Source organism: Canis lupus, chromosome 31 (assembly GCF_003254725.2).
Source record: "Canis lupus dingo isolate Sandy chromosome 31, ASM325472v2, whole genome shotgun sequence".
NCBI lineage: Eukaryota > Metazoa > Chordata > Mammalia > Carnivora > Canidae > Canis > Canis lupus.
This window is the reverse complement of record NC_064273.1, coordinates 644521-665946: the sequence shown is the minus strand read 5'-3', so window position 1 is coordinate 665946 and position 21426 is coordinate 644521. Positions and strand designations below refer to the sequence as shown.

General features: G+C 37.5%; 1 protein-coding gene across 23 annotated transcripts in view; it reads left to right on the top strand.

Annotated features, from left to right (window-relative positions):
- HTR1F (5-hydroxytryptamine receptor 1F) overlaps nt 1-21426 on the top strand; it is a 156509-nt gene that overhangs the window by 106541 nt on the left and 28542 nt on the right. For 20 of the 23 annotated variants that reach the window (XM_035709320.2, XM_049104629.1, XM_049104628.1 and 17 more), the window contains 2 exons: nt 6145-6231; nt 7003-7176. The exons of 2 other annotated variants lie outside the window; for them this stretch is intronic. The gene's annotated coding sequence lies outside the window, so the exon portion shown is untranslated. Of the gene's footprint in view, nt 1-453; nt 566-6144; nt 6232-7002; nt 7177-21426 lie in introns of those variants that run through there. One more of the 23 variants, XM_049104630.1, reaches the window with a different exon arrangement.

Below are 21426 nucleotides of genomic sequence, written 5' to 3'. Positions count from 1 at the left end.
TATCTTTGGAATTTGCAAGTTTCACTATTAAATTCGAGGTGTTTGACGGTTTTTATTGATTTTAGGGGGGGAACTCTCTATCTCCTGGATCTGAATGCCTGTTTCCCTTCCCAAGTTAGGGAAGTTCTCAGCTATGATTTGTTCAAATACAGTTTCTGGACCTCTGTCCCTTTCGGCGCCCTCGGGAACCCCAACTGAACGTATATTTTTCCTTCTGAGGTTGTCATTTATTTCCCTTAACCTATCCTCATGATCTTTTCATTGTTTGTCTCTTTTTTCCTCAGCTTCCTTCCTTGCCATCAACTTGTCTTCTATGTTGCTCACTCATTCTTCTACCTCTTTAATTCTCATCGTTTGGATTGCATCTCATTTAATTGATTTTTAATTTTGGCCTGATTAGATCTAAATTATGCAGTCATGAAGTCTCTTGAATCCTTTATGCTTTTTTCTAGAGCCTCCAGTAGCTTCATAATTGTGCTTCTGAATTGGCGTTCTGACATTGAATTGTAATCCAAAGTTTGTAACTCTGTGGGAGAGAGGACTGTTTCTGATTCTTTCTTTTGTGGTGAGTTTTTCCTTCTAGTTATTTTGCTCAGTGCAGGGTGGCCAAAAACAAGTTGTACTGGAAAGAGGAGAAAAAGAGAGAAAAAAGAAATAAAGGGGTGGGGGCCGAACAAACAGAAAAAAAAAAAAGACATGGGGGAGTATCCTCTGATTCTATATACTGTAAATCCCTTGACTTCCCCTGGAACTTTCCAGTGCTGCTTGGTCAATAACTTGCTTTTCCCCTGTCCTTCTAGGTGGTCTTCTGGGGGAGGGGCCTTCTGTGATGATTCTCAGGTGTGTGCCCCTGGAGGAGCTGCCCAGCCCCCTGCCAGGTGCACAGCTCAGTGGGAGCTGTTTATCCTGTGAGGCCCCTCTTCCCTGGGGCCTCACTCTGTCCCAGGCACAGGGTGACACCAGGAGGAACCACACCACGGGTGGAGGCCAGGTCTCTAGCCCTGGGGGCAGCTCTCGCAGTAACTATCGCTGTGTACTGCTTGGGATTGCCGGGTGGCAGGACAGTCCTCACCATCCTGGGCCCTCCCTGCCTCCGCCTTTCCTGGGGGAGTGAAGGATCACCTGCTGTGTCTCCTAGTGCCCTGGGATCTGGGGCCTGTTCTGCTGCAATAGCGCTCCGGGCGCGGCTCCCCAAGGCAGCAGGGCACCGCCCCCTCGGCCCGGAGCCCGCACCTGCCCCACCGGCTTCTCCCGAGGCCCCGCCGGCCGCGTGCTCCAGCCCTTCACTGAGATTTCCCGCAGCGTGGGGCGTGCTTTCTCCCCGGGGCACTTCCTCTATTAGTGACTCCGGGAAACTGGAGGCTTCACTGACCCTCCTGCCATTCGGCTCAATTTCCCTGCTAAGCGCCTTTCAGTCCAGGAAGAAACCGGTGTGGATTTTTTTAAAGTTCCTGCTTCTCTGGGGCTGGGCTCTCCGGTCCCGGAGCCTCTCGCCACCCCGCCTTAGCCCGGCCTCGTGGGGGCCTTCCCCCACTTGATTCTTTTTTTAAAAAAATATTTTATTTATTTATTAATGAAAGACAGAGGAGAGAGAAAGAGAGAGAGAGAGAGAGAGAGGGAGAAGCAGGCTCCATGCAGTGGCCTGACGTGGGACTCCATCCGGGACCCCAGGATCATGCCCTGGGCCGAAGGCGGGGGCTAAACCGCTGAGCCACCCAGGGATCCCCCCTTGATTCTTTTTTATTTTATTTTTTTTCCACCTTGTTAGAAGTGAAAACCCTTCTCTCTGTAGCGTTCCAGCTGTTCTCTCTTTAAATCTCAGGTCGAATTCATAGGTTTTCAGTATGATTTGAAAGTAATCTAGGTAAGTTGGTGGAGCCAGGTGAGTTGAGGCACCTACTCCTCTGCCATCTTACCACCATTTATATGTTTTGTGGATTGTTTCTCATACTGTGGCTTGTAATTTTACTCTGTAAGTATAAAGCCATTATCACAACTGGAGAAAATTAGCAATATATTTATATTCTTATCTAATATGCACAACAAATTTAAATCTCTCCAATTGTCAGATAAGTGCTATTTGCACCTTTAAAAAATTTTTTTGTAGTTCACTATCCAATGAGTTCAGGCATAGCATTTAACTGTTATTAGTTTTTTTTTTTCAAATAAACTTTTCATCTCTTGAAATACCTTCTATTTTTCACTCAAAGGAATTCTTGTATAGTGATCACTAACTGTGGATTAATTCAAGTTAATTGGATTAACTCAAATCTGGAATATTTTGAGTTGAGAAGGCAATTATGGTTATTCCTTCTAATTTTGATATTTTAATTTGTTAAATATTGTTATGTCTTTTAACACATGCACTGGTTTCTATGGACACCAGAAATAGTTATTCAACACATAAAATTAACTCAGTCTACCAGATGGTTACAGAAGTACAAAGTCAATTTTTTTTTTAGTACAAAGTCAATTTAAGGTAAGACTGTAAAGTACAAGGACTTTCAAAATTGATATTAGCACAGTGCTTTAGAACTTAAAATGTTCTTTGATATGTTATCTCATTTGAATCCTCAGTAGGGGATTTTAAAAATCTCTATTTTTTTAAAGGTTTTATTTATTTATTCATGAGAGAGAGAGAGAGAGAGGCAGAGACACAGGTAGAGAGAGAAGCAGGCTCCATGCAGGGAGCCTGATGTGGGACTCCATCCTAGGTCTCCCAGGATTATACCCCGGAGCCAAAAGTTGAGCTAAATTGCTGAGACATCCGGGCTGCCCTAAAAATCCCTATCTTAAACAAAAGAAGAAACTGAGCTTCAAGAGAGTTTTTTTTTTAAGATTTTATTTATTTATTCATGAGAGACACAGAGAGAAAGAGAGAGAGGTAGAGACACAGGGAGAAACAGGCTCCATGGAGGGAGCCCAACGTGGGACTCAATCCTGGGTCTCCAGGATCAGGCCCTGGGCTGAAGGCGGCGCTAAACCGCTGAGCCACCAGGGCTGCCTAGCTTCAAGAGAGTTAAAAGAATTACCAATATCTTACAGTTGGTAGGTGCATTGCGCTTGGCTTATAACATTATAAATACCTGCGGAATATTTAATTAAAGTGGGAAAATATAATACATTTTCTGACTGCAAAACCTTACTTTGGTAAGGGATTTGGTTTTATTTTTGGAAAATAACTTCTCACTACTTTTCCTTCATTTTATAATTAATTAAATTATTTATATTTCCACTGCTTTTATTTTCAAGATCTAGATTTACTGTTGGTATACCAATAAGACTTGGCTTTTCCTTATTGTTGCATTCATTGTAGCTACCAACATGGTCTGAATGGCAAATACCTTAACTATTGAACCTTGCTTTCAGGCATAGCTGATTTTTGTTAGCCTAATTTTCATTCCTAAAATCTAAATCCATCATGTCCCTGTTTACCTCTGGTCAACAAACTAATATAAAAAATAAGACATCTTATATTTCTGAACTCACACATTGCATTATTGCAATAAAAATGGATGTACCTTCACTACATTATTCCCGATAGAGCTGCTCTGGGGAGCTGTTAGACTGGGATGGTTCTTTTTCACTGCCCGCTTTCTTGGCACCTGGAAGTGATAAATACACAAAATGTGTATTTCCTTCTCCCTCTTCACAAGTCACGGTTTTCTGTTTCTTCTCCTGATGAACAGTGGTCTTGCCTATTATCTCACAGGAGGAAAAGATAAATGGGCAAATGAAGAACGAAAGGGCTAAAACCAAAGCACAAAGTGAGGAGAATCAAAACCCATGGAAGGCAGTTAATTTCAGCAGTGTTTTTAGTGGGGAGCAAGCTTACATATGCGCTATGGTAAACAGCAAGATTTATTTCCGGTATATGAATCTACTGTATAAGTGAGTTGTATCCGTCCAAGTGGAAATAGTCATTTTTAGTGATATAAGAAATCATTTAATCATGAAATTTAAAAAAGTATATAAATAAGTGATCCAAAGTCTTCTAAAATTATGATTTGGAACTGTTATAGCCATCCAAATAAAGCATATTCTATTTACAAATTTCACCATATAGCTGAAGAAAGCATTTATGTATTTTTCAATTAGAAGCAAATGAAGATTATCTAACTACAGATATGTGTATATACAATTTAAGACACAGAAAATGATTATACAAAATTATTTACTAAAGCACTAGAGGAGATTATTTACACATTGCATGAGTACCTCTGATGCAAAATTTAAAAAATCCTTTAAAATTAATGCACTGTAGAATTACCATCTGTAAAATTAACTGACATTAATGTGTATTCAAGTCATTGAGGGCTTATTTTCTCTGCACTGTTCCTGGTCTTATTTACTTTTGTATCTCCAGTATCCAGCACTATGATCCGCTTAGGTAGACATCAATAAATATCTGTTGCAAAATAAATGAATAAATGCAACAATTCAGTTGAAGTATTTGCAAATCCTGATTGGTATGTGTACAAATAGAAGGGAAAATCTGAATAAATTTGCACCATAAAGGCTCATATTCATTTTTTCTTTATTTTTTCAAAGAGCAAGTAGTTTTACAAAATATACTATTTGATATTTCCAAATGTAATATAGCATTTGGGGTTTCCAAATAGTCTAGAATACAAAGATTAATGATCAATGTTTCATAACAAGAGGCCCACAGAATAGGAGACATTTAAGTAAACTAATAATTAGAATATTATGAGTGTCTGATAGACCAAATGGGGGTGCTATGGGAACATATAAAAAAGATACATAGCTGAGACTGTGCTGAGAAATGGCAGACAGGAAAAATAATGTTCCAAGAAGTTTTGTCTATATACATATCCTAAGTTGATCTACTGTCTAAAGTAAAGTACCTGGTTTATCTAAAGTCCCTATTCAACTTAACAGTTACCACTCACTTGCAGAGAGTACCTTATAAGGGACTCATAGACATAAACGCCAAGGGTCAACTTCATGTTGAAAATCTATCAATAACCAACTTTATCCACTTAGGTACTCTCATTCCAGTAATGCCAAAGAAATATGAATATATGAATGTGATTATATTGCTGTGAAATGGACTCATATAAGCTCATGCCTTAAAATGTGAAATGAATATATCTTCTTTTTGAAAAAGCAAAGAGTAAATAATATTTTTCAAGTTAAAGTATTCATGACCTTGTAGAACTTGCATTACATATAAGTTAAGCCAGTATTATTACTTAATACCTTGCTTTGAGGCAGAGCTCCAAAAAAACCATAATTCTTAAGATAAATTATAATCTCCTCACATAAAAGAATATAAGTTATATCCAATCAATATACTTAAACAATAGGTGCTTTGTCATTTTCAATTTTGTTTTAGGCTGTTTTGCTGTCACCAACAAATTATGGTGTTCTCATATGTCATATTTTTTCCTTAATTTTAACGATTCCTCTGAACATCCAGCAGTAAATATCTATTAGTGAATTTTCTTCAAATAAGAAAGATAAGCTTACTTTGTCAGTGATAAGGAAAAGTTCAGGTGTGTATATATGTAGAATTATATTAAAAGCCAAGTATTGAACTATGGAGGATATCATGTGATATAGTAAATTAAAAACATAAGGAAAGGAATAATCAAAGATGGAAAAGGGGAAGCAAGAGAGAGTAGTAGTATTTCAACTTGTAAGAGTTCCAAGTTATAATAGGTGTCAACAGGATTTGAAATAAAAAAAGGATCATTTTAAGTTGTCAAGAAAAGAGAAAAAAGCATAATACTTGAGAGTGATGTCATTACGTATTTGGAGGATGAGTAGGGGTAGTAGATTTTAAGGGCTTAAAATAATTTTTTAAAAAGATTTACTTATTTATTTATTCGTGATAGACAGAGAGAGAGTGAGAGAGAGAGAGAGGCAGAGACAAAGACAGAGGGAGAAGCAGGCTTCATGCCAGGAATCTGACGCCCGACTCAATCCCGGGACTCCAGGATCGCGCCCTGGGCCAAAGGCAGGCACTAAGCCACTGAGCCACCCAGGGTTCCCCTAAAAGAATTTTTATATAGAGGTATAAAAGGAAGTGTAGAGAATTTCCAGGAAGAATCATGAAGGCTGCTTAGAGAAAGCTGAATAGGACATTCTTTTCTCATTTTCTTCTTTCTCTTACTGCAGGCCTGGATGACAGTGCAATAGCTGGAGCTGTGGTTGCTATCTTAGACCAAAGAGTAACGTTGAAGATAAAACCAAGAACTAAGGAAGGTAGAACAGAAAGATAAAGCTTGGATTTTTGGAGGCGCTGTGGTTCTACTCTATGGGCCCTAGATTTCAAGCTCAGCTTCTTTTATGTAAAAGAAAATTTAATTGTCATGTTTAAGGAAATATTTTTTTATTTATCTTTTACACCTGAACTTAACCATCTCACAGAGACTGATGCTCTATCTCTAGGGCTCTTAAATTTCTAGAGCATCAATAGTGAACTTCTAAAAGGAAAGACATAGGGAAACTACACTTTGATGATTTGATGATTTTTTTCTTTCACTGTTAGTGAAAGAAAAAATATATATATATGTGGTCTTGAAGAAAGATTGTATGTGAAGACAGACTGGTGATATTCTGAAGCACATGAGCTAGGTTACATGTGGCAACAAACACCACAATTTCAGTGACTTAAAATCAACATGGATGATTGGGTGCTCTTTTCCAGGTAGTCTCTCCATATCATACGATGTCTGCTTTGCACAGAAGGGAAAGAATGGGCTAGACAGTTGGGCACCAGTGTTTATTGCTGATGACACATAATCTCCCCTCACATTTCATTTGTCAGACCATGACTGACCTTAAGGGGTAGGAAAATATAGTCTTCATCATACCCAGAAGTAGAAGAGAAGTAGAGATTGGGATTAGCTATATCTACTACCCTATGAAAATGTAAAAGAATCTATGTGAAAACATTTAATGCACAATAAAAATGCTTTTACCTTTCAGTTACAAAATTTGCCTATAATTACAGCAGTGTCTCCTTATCTGCAGTTTTGCTTTCCACAGTTTCAGTTACCACAATTGACCACAGTCTTGAAGCAGATCATCCTTCTGATGTATCCCCAGAAGATCAGTAGTGGTCTAATGCTACATCATACCCATGCTAATCACCTCACTTCACCTCATCATGTAGGCATGTTACTATCTCACATCAGCATAAGAAAGGTGAGTATAGTACAATAAGATATTTTGAGAGACAGAAACCACATTCATGTAACTTTTATTACAGTATGTTGCTATAAGTTTTTCCATTTTATTTTTGTTGGCCTCTTACTGTACCTAATTTATAAAGTACACTTTATCATAGATGTGTATGTATGGGAAGAATTATAGCATATATAGGGTTTGGTACGATTTGTGTTTTCAGGCATCCACTGGGGGTCTTGCAATGTGTCCCCTACAGATATGGGGGGTTACTGTAATTAAATTTTTTAAGAAAGGTTTTCTGCCATAAAGAAAAAGATAAAAGATTTCCAGATAAGAATTTTTACAGGACTAATCTCTCTTGGCAGGTATAAGGCAATTTGAGGAATAACAAGTCTCTTTGCCTGAGAAGAAGATGAGCATTAAATTCTAAGGATTCACAGGGACCTATGTGTTTTGTTCTTTCATTCATTTAGCAGACATGGATTTGGCATCTTTAAGTACAGTTCACATAAGACTTATGGAAACTAGAGCATAGGGAAAAGGACACAGGGTATGAGAAGGGAAATGGACATAACTCTAAATATTTCTAGAATTCTCTCATAATTTCATTCAGAATATAGCAACTATATTACAGCCTTCAAATACATTTAAGCTATCCGATGCTTCTTGGAAACTAATTACATCATCATGACTAAAATATTGCAGTTCCCATTTGGGGAATTTTTAAAGTAATATTTAAATAAACAAATTAGAGTTCTCTGTGGATGGGATCCTGAGAAGACTTCCCTGACCAGATGATGCTAGTTAACTACATAAACATTTCAAACATTTCCTAGCAATAACACAACAATGTGGCTATTTTTCACAAAACACAAGATTCACTGGCATTTTAATCCAAGAGTCATCAATTTCATTCCTTTTGTTTCCTGAAAATGGTAGTTATTGAATTGCTCTAAGTAGCAGAATCTCTTATGACAGAATCAGAGCATCTTTTAAAAGAATAAATTGAGGGATCCCTGGGTGGTGCAGCGGTTTGGCGCCTGCCTTTGGCCCAGGGCACGATCCTGGAGACCCGGGATCGAATCCCACATCAGGCTCCCGGTGCATGAAGCCTGCTTCTCCCTCTGCCTATGTCTCTGCCTCTCTCTCTCTCTGTGACTATCATAAATAAATAAAATAAATAAAAGTTAAAAAAAATAAAGCTACTGGAGGCTCTAGAAAAAAGCATAAAGGATTCAAGAGACTTCATGACTGCATAATTTAGATCTAATCAGGCCAAAATTAAAAATCAATTAAATGATTTGCAATCCAAACGGGAGGTCCTAACGATGAGAATTAACAAGGTAGAAGAATGAGTGAGCAACATAGAAGACAAGTTGATGGCAAGGAAGGAATCTGAGGAAAAAAGAGACAATTAAAAGATCATGAGGATAGGTTAAGGGAAATAAATGACAGCCTCAGGAGGAAAAATCTACCTTCAATTGGGGTTCCCGAGGGCGCCGAAAGGGACAGAGGTCCAGAAACTGTATTTGAACAAATCATAGCTGAGAACTTCCCTAATCTGGGAGAGGAAACAGGCATTCAGATCCAGGAGATAGAGAGGTTGCCCCCTAAAATCAATAAAAACCGTTCAACACCTGAATTTAATAGTGAAACTTGCAAATTCCAAAGATAAAGAGAAAATCCTAAAAGCAGCAAGAGACACGAGATCCTTAACATTTATGGGGAGAAGTATCAGAATAACAACAGACCTCTCCACAGAGACCTGGCAGGCCAGAAAGGACTGGCAGGATATATTCAGGGTCCTAAATAAGAAGAACATGCAACCAAGAATATTTTATCCAGCAAGGCTGTCATTCAGAATAGAAAGAGAGATAAAGAGCTTCCAAGATAGGCAGAAACTGAAAGAATATGTGACCACCAAACCAGCTCTGCAAGAAATATGAAGGAGAACTCTCAAAGAAAGAGGAAGCCTAAATAAATAATCCACAAGAACAGGGACTGAATAGGTAATATGATGACACTAAATTCATATCTTTCAATAGTAACTCTGAACGTGAATGGACTTAATGACCTGATCAAAAGGCGCAGGGTTTCAGACTGGATAAAAAAGCAAGACACATCTATTTGCTGTCTACAAGAGACTCATTTTAGTTGTAAGGACATCTACAGCCTGAAAATAAATGGTTGGAGAACCATTTACCATTCAAATGGTCCTCAAAAGAAAGCAGGGGTAGCCATCCTTACATCAGATAAATTAAAGTTTATCCCAAAGACTGTAGTAAGAGATGAAGAGGGACATTATATCATACTTAAAGGATCTATCCAACAAGAAGACCTAACAATCATGAATATATATGCCCCGAGTGTGGGAGCTGCCAAGTATATCAATCAATTAATTACCAAAGTTAAGACTTACTTAGATAATAACACACTTCTACTTGGTGGTTTGAACACAGCGCTTTATATAATCGACAGATCTTCTAAGCACATTTCCAAAGAAACAAGAGCTTTAAATGATACACTGGGCCAGATGGATTTCGCAGGTATCTACAGAACTTTACATCCAAACGCAACTGAATACACATTCTTCTCAAGTACACATGGGACTTTCTCTGGAATACACTACCTACTGGGTCAGAAATCAGGTCTCAACTGTTACCAAAAGATTGGGATTGTCCCCTGCATATTTTCAGACCATAATGCTTTGAAACTAGAACTAAATCACAAGAAGTTTTGGATTGACTCTCTTTGAGTGACAGTAAGACAGGGCATCTGCCAACTCAAGTTTTAAAGGATTTCAAACACATGTAGGTTAAGGACCATCCTGCTAAAAGATGAAAGGGTCAACCAGGAAATTAGAGAAGAATTAAAAAGATTCATGGAAACTAATGAGAATGAAGATACAACTGTTCAAAATCTTTGGGATACAGCAAAAGAAGTCCTGAGGGGGAAATACATCCCAAAACAAGCATCCATCCACAAATTGGAAAGAACTCAAATACAAAAGCTAACCTTCCACCTAAGGGTGCTGGAGAAACAGCAAATAGATCCTACACCTAGCAGAGGAAGAGAATTAATAAAGATTCAGCAGAACTCAATGAAATAGAGACCAGAAGAACTGTAGAACAGATCAACAAAACCAGGAGTTGGTTCTTTGAAAGAATTAATAAGCCAGGCTTATTAAAAAAATGAGAGAAAAGACTCAAATTAATAAAATCATGAATGAAAAAGGAGAGATCACCAACAATACCAAGGAAATAAAATGATCTTAAAAACATATTATGAGCAGCTATATGCCAATAAATTAGGCAATCTAGAAGAAATGGACACATTTCTGGAAAACCACAAACTATCAAAACTGGAACAGGAAGAAATAAAAAACCTTAACAGGCTGATAACCAGGGGGGTATTTGAAACAGTCATCAAAAACCTCCCAAGATACAAAAGTCCAGGGCCAGATGGCTTCCCAGGGGAATTCTATCAAACGTTTAGAGAAGAAACAATACCTATTTACTAAAGCTTTCCAAAAGATAGAAAGGGACGGAATACTTCCAAACTTGTTTTATGAGGCCAGCATCACTTTAATTCCAAAACCAGACAAAGACCCCACCAAAAAGGAGAATTATAGACCAATATCCCCGATGAACACAGATGCAAAAATTTTCAACAAGATACTAGCCAGTAGGATCCAACAATACATTAAGAAGATTATTCACCATGACCAAGTGGGATTTATCCCCGGGATGCAAGGCTGGTTCAACACTCGTAAAGCAATCAACGTGATAGACATATCAACAAGATAAAAAACGAGAATGATATCCTTTCAATAGATAGAGAGAAAGCATTTGACAAAATACAGCATCCATTCCTGATCAAAACTCTTCAGAGTGTAGGGATAGAGGGAATATTCTTCAGCATCTTAAAAGCCATCTACAAAAATCCCATAGCAAATATCATTCTTCATGGGGAAACACTGGGAGCCTTCCCCTAAGTTCAGGAACACGACAGGGATGTCCACTCTCACCACTGCTATTCAACATAGTACTGGAAGTCCTAGCCTCAGCAATCGGGCAACAAAAAGAAATCAAAGGCATTCAAATTGGCAAAGAAGAAGTCAAACTCTCCCTCTTCGCCGATGACGTGATACTGTACATAGAAGACACAAAAGACTCCACCCCAAGATTGCTAGAACTCATACAGTAATTCGGCAGTGCGGCAGGGTACAAAATCAGTGCCCAGAAATCAGTGGCATTTCTATACACTCACAATGAGACTGAAGAAAGAGAAATTAAGGAGGCAACCCCATTTACAATTGCACCCAAAAGCATATGATACCTAGGAATAAACCTAACCAAAGAGGGAAAGGATCTATACCCTAAAAACTACAGAACACTTCTGAAAGAAATTGAGGAAGACACAAAGAGATGGAAAAATATTCCATGCTCATGGATTGGAAGAATTAATAGTGTGAAAATGTCAATGCTACCCAGAGCAATTTACACATTTAATGCAATCACTGTCAAAATACCATGGACTTTCTTCAGAGTTGGAACAAATCATCTTAAAATTTGTGTGCAATCAGAAAAGACCCTGAAGGCCAGGGGAATATTGAAAAAGAAAACCAGTGCCAGGGGCATCACAATCCCAGATTTCAAGTTGTACTACAAAGCTGTGATCATCAAGACAGTATGGTACTGGCACAAAAACAGACACATAGATCAATGGAACAGAATCCAGAAGTGGACCTTTATGGTTAACTAATATTCAACAAAGCAGGAAATACTATCCACTGGAAAAAAGAGAGTCTCTTCAATTAATGGTGGTGGGAGAATTGGACATCCTCATGCAGAAGAATGAAACTAGACCATTCTCTTACACCATACACAAAGATAAACTCAAAATGCATAAAAGATCTAAATGTGAGACAAGATTCCATCAAAATCCTAGAGGAGAACTCAGGCAACACCATTTTTGAACTTGGCCACAGCAACCTCTTGCAAGACACATCTACAAAGGCAAGAGAAACAAAAGCAAAAATGAATTATTGGGACTTCATCAAGATAAAAAGCTTCTGCACAGCAAAGGATACAGTCAACAAAACTCAAAGACAACCTACAGAATGGGAGAAGATATTTGCAAATGACCTATCAGATAAAGGGCTAGTTTCCAAGATCTATAAAGAACTTATTAAACTCAACACCAAAGAAACAAACAATCCAATCATGAAATGGGCAAAAGACATGAAGAGAAATCTCACAGAGGAAGACATAGACATGGCCAACACGCACATGAGAAAATTCTCTGCATCACTTGCCATCAGGGAAATACAAATCAAAACCACAATGAGATCCCACCTCACACCAGTGAGAATGGGGAAAATTAACAAGACAAGAAACAGCAAATGTTGCAGAGGAAGTGGAGAAAGGGGAACCCTCTTGCACTGTTGGTGGGAATGTGAACTGGTGCAGCCACTCTGGAGAACTGTGCAGAGGTTCTTCAAAGAGTTAAACTAGAACTGCCCTATGACCCAGCAATTGCAGTGCTGGGGATTTACCCCAAATATACAGATGCAGTGATTCGGCTGGACATCTGTCCCCCAGTGTATATAGCAGTAATGTCCACAATAGCAAAACTGTGGAAGGAGCCTCAGTGTCCATAGAAAGATGAATGGATAAAGTAGATGTGGTATATATACAATGGAATATTACTCAGCCATTAGAAACGACAAAGAACCACCATTTTCTTCAACATGGATGGAACTAGGGGGTACCATGCTGAGTGAAGTAAGTCAGAGAAGGACAAACATATGGTCTCATTCATTTGGGGAATATAAAAAATAGTGAAAGGGAATAAAGGGGAAGGAGAGAAAATGAGTGAAAATATCAGTGAGGGTGACAAAACATGAGAGACACCTAACTCTGGGAAATGAACAAGGGGTGGTGGAAGGGGAGGTGAGCAGAGGGTGGGGTGACTGGGTGAAGGGCACCGATGAGGGCACTTGACGGGATGAACACTGGGTGTTATGCTGTATGTTGGCTAATCGAACTCCAATAAAAAAAATACACACAAAAAAACATATAAATGGTAAAATATTTGTATCCAGAATATAGAAATAGCATAGTAACCATAACAAAAAATGAATGGAAGTTGAGATAATATGAGGAGTGTAACAAAGAAGCTAACTTTTGAGATCTTTCATTTGCCAAACAATGCTATGCCATGTTGTAGCAGAAACTGTTGGTGCTCCACCTGGATCCCCTCAGATCTCTAATGTTTTTTCCGTGAAATAACACCCTCGATCCTCTACCTGCAGCATCCCTTGAGCGGAGGACTCCCCTTGAGCTCCTGGCATTGCTCTGTCCCCTGTGTAGAGAGCTAGAAGTACCTGCGAGTTTATGGCCCCATTCCCCATACCCCAAAGTGAAAGCCAGTGACTGGTGCCCGGACATGCAACCTGTGCCTTGATCAGGACAACTCTGAGGTGATATGTACACCCCAGCTTGTGAAATCAGGCTGAGGCTACCCTCAGTGAGTAGACTTTGCATTTTGGCTTCTTTCCCCAAGTCTCTTGTTGGTTTCTCCCAGGATATAACCTCCTCAGTAATCTCTTGCACAAAAATCTTCATCTCAGGGTCTGTTTCTGAGAAATCCAGTAAAAGACAAAGACTGATCAGAGAATAGAAGAAAAATATGTGATATTTCTAACCAAATGATGCAGCAAAACTTCTGAAAATAGTAAGTTATAAAACATAAGAGTTAGAGTGAATTACACAGCACAAAAATAAATAATTTAAAGTTGATTTATGCATGAAGTCATGGAACATAACAACTGAAATAAGTTTTGTTTATGGTTCAGAGCAGCTGATCCTCTTAATAATGAACTTGTTTTATGACCCACTAGAAAATACGTAAGTCCATTTGTTTGACTGATATAGATACTCATTTTATCTCAAAATCACAATGTTGATTATAGGAAATTTAGCTCTTCTTTCCCTTTATCTGTGGCCTCCATACTTTTTGTAATAAAAGTATCTTAAATAACAAGAAAAAATACTTCATAAAACTGTAGTGGTGTCTGGGTGGCACAGTTGGTTGTCTGCCTTAGGCTCAGGTCATGACCTGGGTTCGAACCACACGTCCAGCTCCCTATTCAGTGGGGAGCCTGCTTCTCCCCCTGTCCCTCTCCCTGCTATGCTCTTTTTCTCTGTCAAATAAATAAATAAAATCCTTTTAAAAAATGATAAAATATTATTTCACAAAGTTAATGGAACCTTAATTTATTCATATTTGAGAAAATGCTGGCATATATTCATATAAACTCTTAAGTGTTGGCACTTGTGTAGTATTTGAATAAAAACCAAGAAGGAGCTTGGCAAAGGAGAATTCAGTATAGAATTGGGGCAAAAGTTATCCTAAATTGACAGAATCTAGTTGACTGAAGTCCTGAGGGCCAGCAAGGGTCAGCAGCATCAGTTCTCTGGCTTCAGCTAGTCTGGTGTTTAAGTGCTTAAAGGGGATTGAATCCTGCAAAGATGACTCAAGAATGTGTGCTAGGTCAATCTCTACTTTTGAAATAGCACCGAGTCTCACTATTGATGTAGTTAAGCTATTTCTTGGCCTGATAGAGATTGCTAGTTTTCACATCCCTTTGTTTCCTTAAAATCCTTAGCTACTGAATTTTTTGCATTTCTTTATAATTCCAATGCCTCTAGTAAGTTCTGCAAGAAATTTTCTTGGGCAGATAGAGCCAGTGGGTATAGACCATGAAGATAACTGGGGCCTTAAAAATGGTTTTTCTTGTGTCCTGGAAGCTATGTTTCTTTTTTGGGGGGGACCCCTAACTACTCTTAGAGAAATGCTTACTTACCTTTACCAGTTTATTAAAAATATAACAATACAAAGATGAAGAAATACCACAGGCAAGGTCTGGGAAGGTCTTAGGTCAGGAACTTCTGTCCCTGTGGAATTAGGGTGTGCCACCTCTGGTATGGATGTGTTCACCAGCCTGGAAACTCACCATAGGGTCTCTATACTACTGAGGTTTTTATGGAGGCTTCTTCACATAGACATAATTAATTATTAACTTCATTTCTAGCCTCCTCCCTTCTGTGGAGGATGAGGGGTGGAACTCAAAGAGCCAAGTTCCTAATCAGGGCTTGGTCTTTCTGGTGACCAGCCCTCATCCAGGAACCCACCCAGTTACCTCAATAGAACAAAAGATGCTCCTAGGACTTAGGAATTTACAAGAGTCTTAGGAGCCCTGTGTCAGGAACTGGGGCAGAGACCAATATAAATATTCTCTAGTATCTCATAGTGTTCTTCAAGAAATTTGTCTATTGTATCTAAGGTGTCTAATTTGTTGGCATTATTATTCCTAATATTCTCTTAATTATCCTTTCAATATCTGTACGATTTGTATGGAAAACTTTTCTTTCAGTTCTGATATTGCTAATTTGGATTTAATCTTTTATTTTTCTTAATTAATCCAGAATTTCATCACTTGTTATCTTTTCAAAAAATCATTTTTGACTGTTAATTTTCTTTATTTTTATCTTTTTTTATGTCATTGATTTCTGCTCTTTATTATTTCCTTTTGTCCAATACTTGGATTAAGTTTGCTCTTCTTTTTCTAGTTTATTGAGTTGTAGTCCTTTTTTCCCAAGCTTTCATTTAAATTCCAGTTAGGTAACATACAGTGTAATATTAACTTCACTAGAATTTAGTGTTTCATCACTTAGATACAATACCCAGTGTTCATCATGAGTGCCTCCTTAATCCCCCTCACCTATTTCACCCATTCCCCTGCCCGGCTCCTCTCCACTAACCCTCAGTTTTCTCTCTATAGTTAAGAGTCTGATTTCTGGTTTGCCTCTCTCTTCCCCCCTCACCACCACCCCCTAAGCAAAGTAAGTCAGAGAAAGACAAATACTACATGATTTCACTCATATGTGAAATTTGAGTTGCAGTCTTAAGTCATTGATTTCTAATACAGGCAATAAGATTTAAATTTTCCTCTAAGAACTATTTAATTGTCTCCTGAAATTTTTATATATAGTATTTTTATTATCATTCATTTCAAAATATTTATACTTCCCTTACAATTCCTTATCTGACCCATGGATTATTTAGAAATGTGTTGTTCAATTTCCAAATACTTAGGGTTTTTACTAAATATCTCATGTATACTTCACAGTTGTCAGGTGTTCTGTAAATATAAATTAGACCATGGTAGAAGATTGTGTTGTTTAGATTTTCTATGTTCTTACTTTTTCTTTCTGTTTCTTTCTTTCTCTCTCTCTCTCTCTCTTTTGATTTAAATGTTTTATCATTTCCTGAGAGAAGTGTTTGTAAGTTTTTTGTATTTTTTAAGATTTATTTATTTTAGAGAGGGGGCAGTGAGTGAGCAGGGGGAAGAGGCAAAGGGAAGGGAGAGAGAGAATCTCAAGCAGACTCCCCACTGAGTGCAGAGTTTGAGGCCGGGCTCCATCTTATGTCCCTGAGATCATGACCTGAGCTGAAACCAAGAGTCCCCCACAACCAACTGAGCCACCCAAGTGCCCCAGTTTTGAGGTTTTCTAACTTTGACTATGTTGTCTATTTCTCTCTTTACACCTATAATTCTGTGTGCCTTTGAGCACACAGAATCCCCAAATAGGGTTATTGGGGACCCCTGGGTAGCTCAGCGGTTAAGCATCTGCCTTTGGCCCAGGTATAATCCTGGGGTCCTGGGATCGAGTCCCACATCAGGCTCCCTGCATGGAGCCTGCTTCTCCCTCTGCCTGTGTCTCTGCCACTCTCTCTGTGTCTCTTGTGAACAAATAAATAAAATCTTAAAAAAAATAAAAAGAAAATACTACAGTAATAGTAATGATAATAACAACGAGTATTTATTGAAAAGACAAAAAGCTCAAATTGCCAAGCTGTGGCACTGAATCAGTATAGGAAGCATGGGAAAATTCAGAGATAATAACGCTGGCAAGTCTATGGTGCACTGATTGCATTATAGTCATGAGCTCAGGTAACCTTTCCAACAAAACAAAGATTTAGGAACTATTACTATCCCAACTATATAGATGGGGGAATTGAATTTAAAGAGCAGTTTTGAACTCAGATTTTGGCTATAGAGCCTATAGTCCTAACCACTGTATGTTCTTGCCTTCCTCAACTTGAGCTTGAGTGACTGAAAGATTGATTATGTCAAATAACATAGATGTATAATTCAAGCCAGTTAATAGTTTTGGGTGGTTGTCAAAGTCAAGAGTTTGTATTTAGACATATGTAATCTGGGTTGCATACAAAGAGAAAGGCAGAGGCATAGGAAGAGGGAGAAGCAGGCTCCATGCAGGGAGCCTGACATGGGACTCAATCCCGGGTCTCCAGAATCATGCCCTGGGCCAAAGGTGGCACTAAACCACTGAGCCACCTGGGCTGCCCAGCATTTTCTTATAAATTAAAATTATACTATACTAGAATAAATCTAATAAAGTCTTCTTCAATTTTCTTCAGCTTTGCAAATTAGAAAAAAATTAATATCGAAAATTAAAGAATTTGAAAATGTTTCAGTTACAGCGAGAAAGTGGTAGTTTGCCTAAATTCATTCTATGAGACTTCAGACAATGTTAGTATGAGAGACACAAATGTGAGATGTAAAAAGTGCATTAGCAAAAGCATTTAAGACATTGCTATGGGGATATTTCATGCTGTTTTGATAATGGGATTTTCTTAGTACGATAATTAAATTTACACTGAGATGTGATGTGAGACCACCATGGTTTAGGGAGGATTATGAGTTTTACAGATTAAATAGAAATGACTCAGTAACCTAACTAATGAAATAAGTACATATTTTGCACCACAGTACCCCAACTGAATATAAATATCATTTAAATAAGAAAAGATACCAAGTTGCAACTTGCTCGTTTTCCATCTGAAAAAATTGGCTGGGCAGCTATTTTTTTTAAAAAAAATGAGTTTGTTAAACAAAAAGTAACATTGATGTATTTCCTTTATTTCTTTATGAAAGTACTTATAAGTTCATCTTGGTCACCTAAAAACAGTGATTCTCAAGGCCTGCCTGCACATAACAATTACCTAGATAGTGTTTTAAAATCCAAGTGCCACACCCCAGATCAATTAAATCAGGATTTCTGGGACTGAGACATAGGCATCAAGATTTTTAAAAGTCCCCAGGTGATTTCAAAATGGCAGCCAGCAAATTAACAGCTGCCTTTTCAGTACCTTATGAGCCTTCTTTTACCCTTGTGAGTGGTTACTGATCTGCAATTTGGAAAATATCCTAGATGAATCACAAAAAGAAGTAGTCATTGTAAATTACCAAAAAATAGTAGCTGTCAAGGTGATTAATTTAAAAAAGAAGAAGAGAACAGCTGCTTTAAGTGGTAATTATCAAAACTGAAGTAGTCTGGATAATTCTTGGGAAAGCAAAAGTCAAAAGAAATTGACTTTAAGTGGATTTCTATGAATAAGGAAAGAGTACATGTTTGATGCATAAAGGACTTGTATCAAATTCCAGTTGTGCCACCTTAACTGTAAATAAGACAAATCACTAGACTTCTGAGCCTCCATTTCTTCATCTATGAAAGAGTCTCTTGTTTTCTTATGGGGATTTTATGAAAATAGGCACCTTGGATTCTTGTACTATAGTGGATACTCAACAAAGGTGATTTCCAATTTTTCTTTTATTCCACACCTGTGCCCTCCCTATATTCTATTCCCTGTTACTTGTTAATTGAGTATATTCAATTTAAACTAACCCACCAATGATCAGAGTGGGCCATTTGAAATCTGTCCCTTAGATGCAGCCTGACTGATAACTATGGGAGACTGGTTTCTGATGGCCATCTCTAATATTCAAGCCACCTATGCCACCTATGATCTGGAAATCAGATGAAAACCAGCTGAGACTTTCTTCAGAATTCCCAAAGTGTGTTCTTAGAACTCTAATGTCTCACAAAATGTACTTGGTGTACCACACACACACAAAACGTTTATAATAAAAATTTTAAAAAGCTAAGGAAGCAATATACTGTGGTCCCCTCTTACAGCTGCCCAACAAAACGTAGCATACTAAAGCTTCAGAGAAGTTCTATAGTAGAGATATGCTTTTAACCCATAATATCCTAAATTTGTTGACTACCCTCCCTGCAGAAGCATCAAATAACTAAAGCTGTTATTTATAAAGCCAAGTCCAAGGAGCACAACCTGAGAAATACTGCTTAATAAAAATTATTGATGACTAGTCAAAAGCCAGAAAACTCATTTTAACTTGCTCCCTCATGTCATTAGAGAATAGCCCATCCCCAGCCAACTCCAATGAAGGGACAAAGTCTAAAAGCTGTGGGGGAAGTTTTAAAGTAGATTCTGAGATGAAATGTTAAAGTAGAGATTCAGTTAGAGTTAAAGTGTAATCAAGACTGTGGCTACTTGTGCTATTGAATTTTTCTTATGACTTTAAAGTATCACAGGTAAATATAGGATCTAGTGTGTTACACAGCGTGACAACTCCTATATGGCAAAAATTATACAACTGAATTCACTGTTTTCTCATTTTGAATCTAAAAATAAATACAAAACACAGTGTAAAAGAGAGGAGATAGGATCTAAAAAGGAATGGAATGTTTACACAAATCCTACCAAATATGATAAAATGTGTTAGGGTTGCCAGACAAAATGCAGGACACCAATTTAAATTTTAGATAAACAATGAATATTTTTGTCAAAATATGCATTCCAGACATACTAAAAAAGTATTCATTGTTTATCTGAAATTCAGATTTAACTAGGCGTTCTCTTTTTTTTTTACTTGTTAAATCTGGCAACCTGAGTGTGCTAAATATCTAAACTGCGTTGAAAATAACATACATGGAATATAAGCAATGAAAATCAATGATTTTTTGGCTTTCAAATATTGACACGCCACAATTAAAAAGGGAAAGAAACTTTGATTTTTTTGCAAACAGATAATAAAAATGAGGATATGTGTAGGAATTTAAAATAGTTTATTTGGCAATGACTTAGGATGGCAATACTTACGGACAAAAATGTACAACTCATCAGCAAATAAATTTTGCAGCAACTGTTTTGAGAAATGAAGACTAATACTATGAGAAATAGCTACAAAGGCCTACTTTAAACTGCATTTTTTAAAAATCATAAACCTATAAACAGCTTTTATTTGAATGAATGCAAAATACCTGAGCATAAAACTAAAGACAAGTCAAGGAAGGCTTTCACATTAAAAAAGAAAACATGAACTTCATTATAATTGAGTCAACATTTGAGAATTGCCCTGTCAAAAAGATGCTTTTAAAAATAAAAAAGGAGTGGAGGCAGGAGGGTGGCTCAGTCAAGCATCGACTTTTGATTTCAGCTCAGGTCATGATCTGAGTCATGAGATCTCTTCCTCTGCCCTTCTGCACCCCCCTATCCCCCAACTGGCACACACTCTGTAAATAAAAAATAAATAGGGATCCCTGGGTGGCGCAGCGGTTTGGCGCCTGCCTTTGGCCCAGGGCGCGATCCTGGAGACCGGAATCGAATCCCACGTCAGGCTCCCAGTGCATGGAGCCTGCTTCTCCCTCTGCCTATGTCTCTGCCTCTCTCTCTCTCTCTGTGACTATCATAAATAAATTAAAAAATAAATAAATAAAAATAAAAAATAAATAAATAAAATCTTAAAATATAAAATAAAATTTAAAAATAAAAATAAAAAGGAGCTAAATGTATACCTGCATTGTGAATTAATTCATTATAAACATAACAGATTTTTTCCTTTTATTAAATTAGCAAGATATAAAGTAATGAGAAATTTTTTGAAAACTAAATTATATCAATTGCAGTGATTGGCATTTTATATCAATATTTATATTCAGATTTATACCAACAAAATTTTATAATATCTAATTAATGGGGGAAAACAGAAATGCAGAATATAACTGACGATTTGTTTTGTCCTTGTTAGAAAAGATCATTTTTAAATAATCAAAATTAAATTGTTTCTTAATAGTTCTTAAGCAAATGCCTCCTCCACATACACCACCACCACCAAGTTCTTTCTCCTTTTGGTTCCACAGTTAAACCTAATGATCCTTATGTACAATAAATATCACCTTAATAAAACCAACAAATGTGTTTCATTTTTTTTACTTTTTTCATAAATTCACTAGATCAAATAACTGTGATTTCATCTTTTTCAGTAGTTTGCTCAAGATTAAATACCAATTTTATATTCTAATAATGATATTT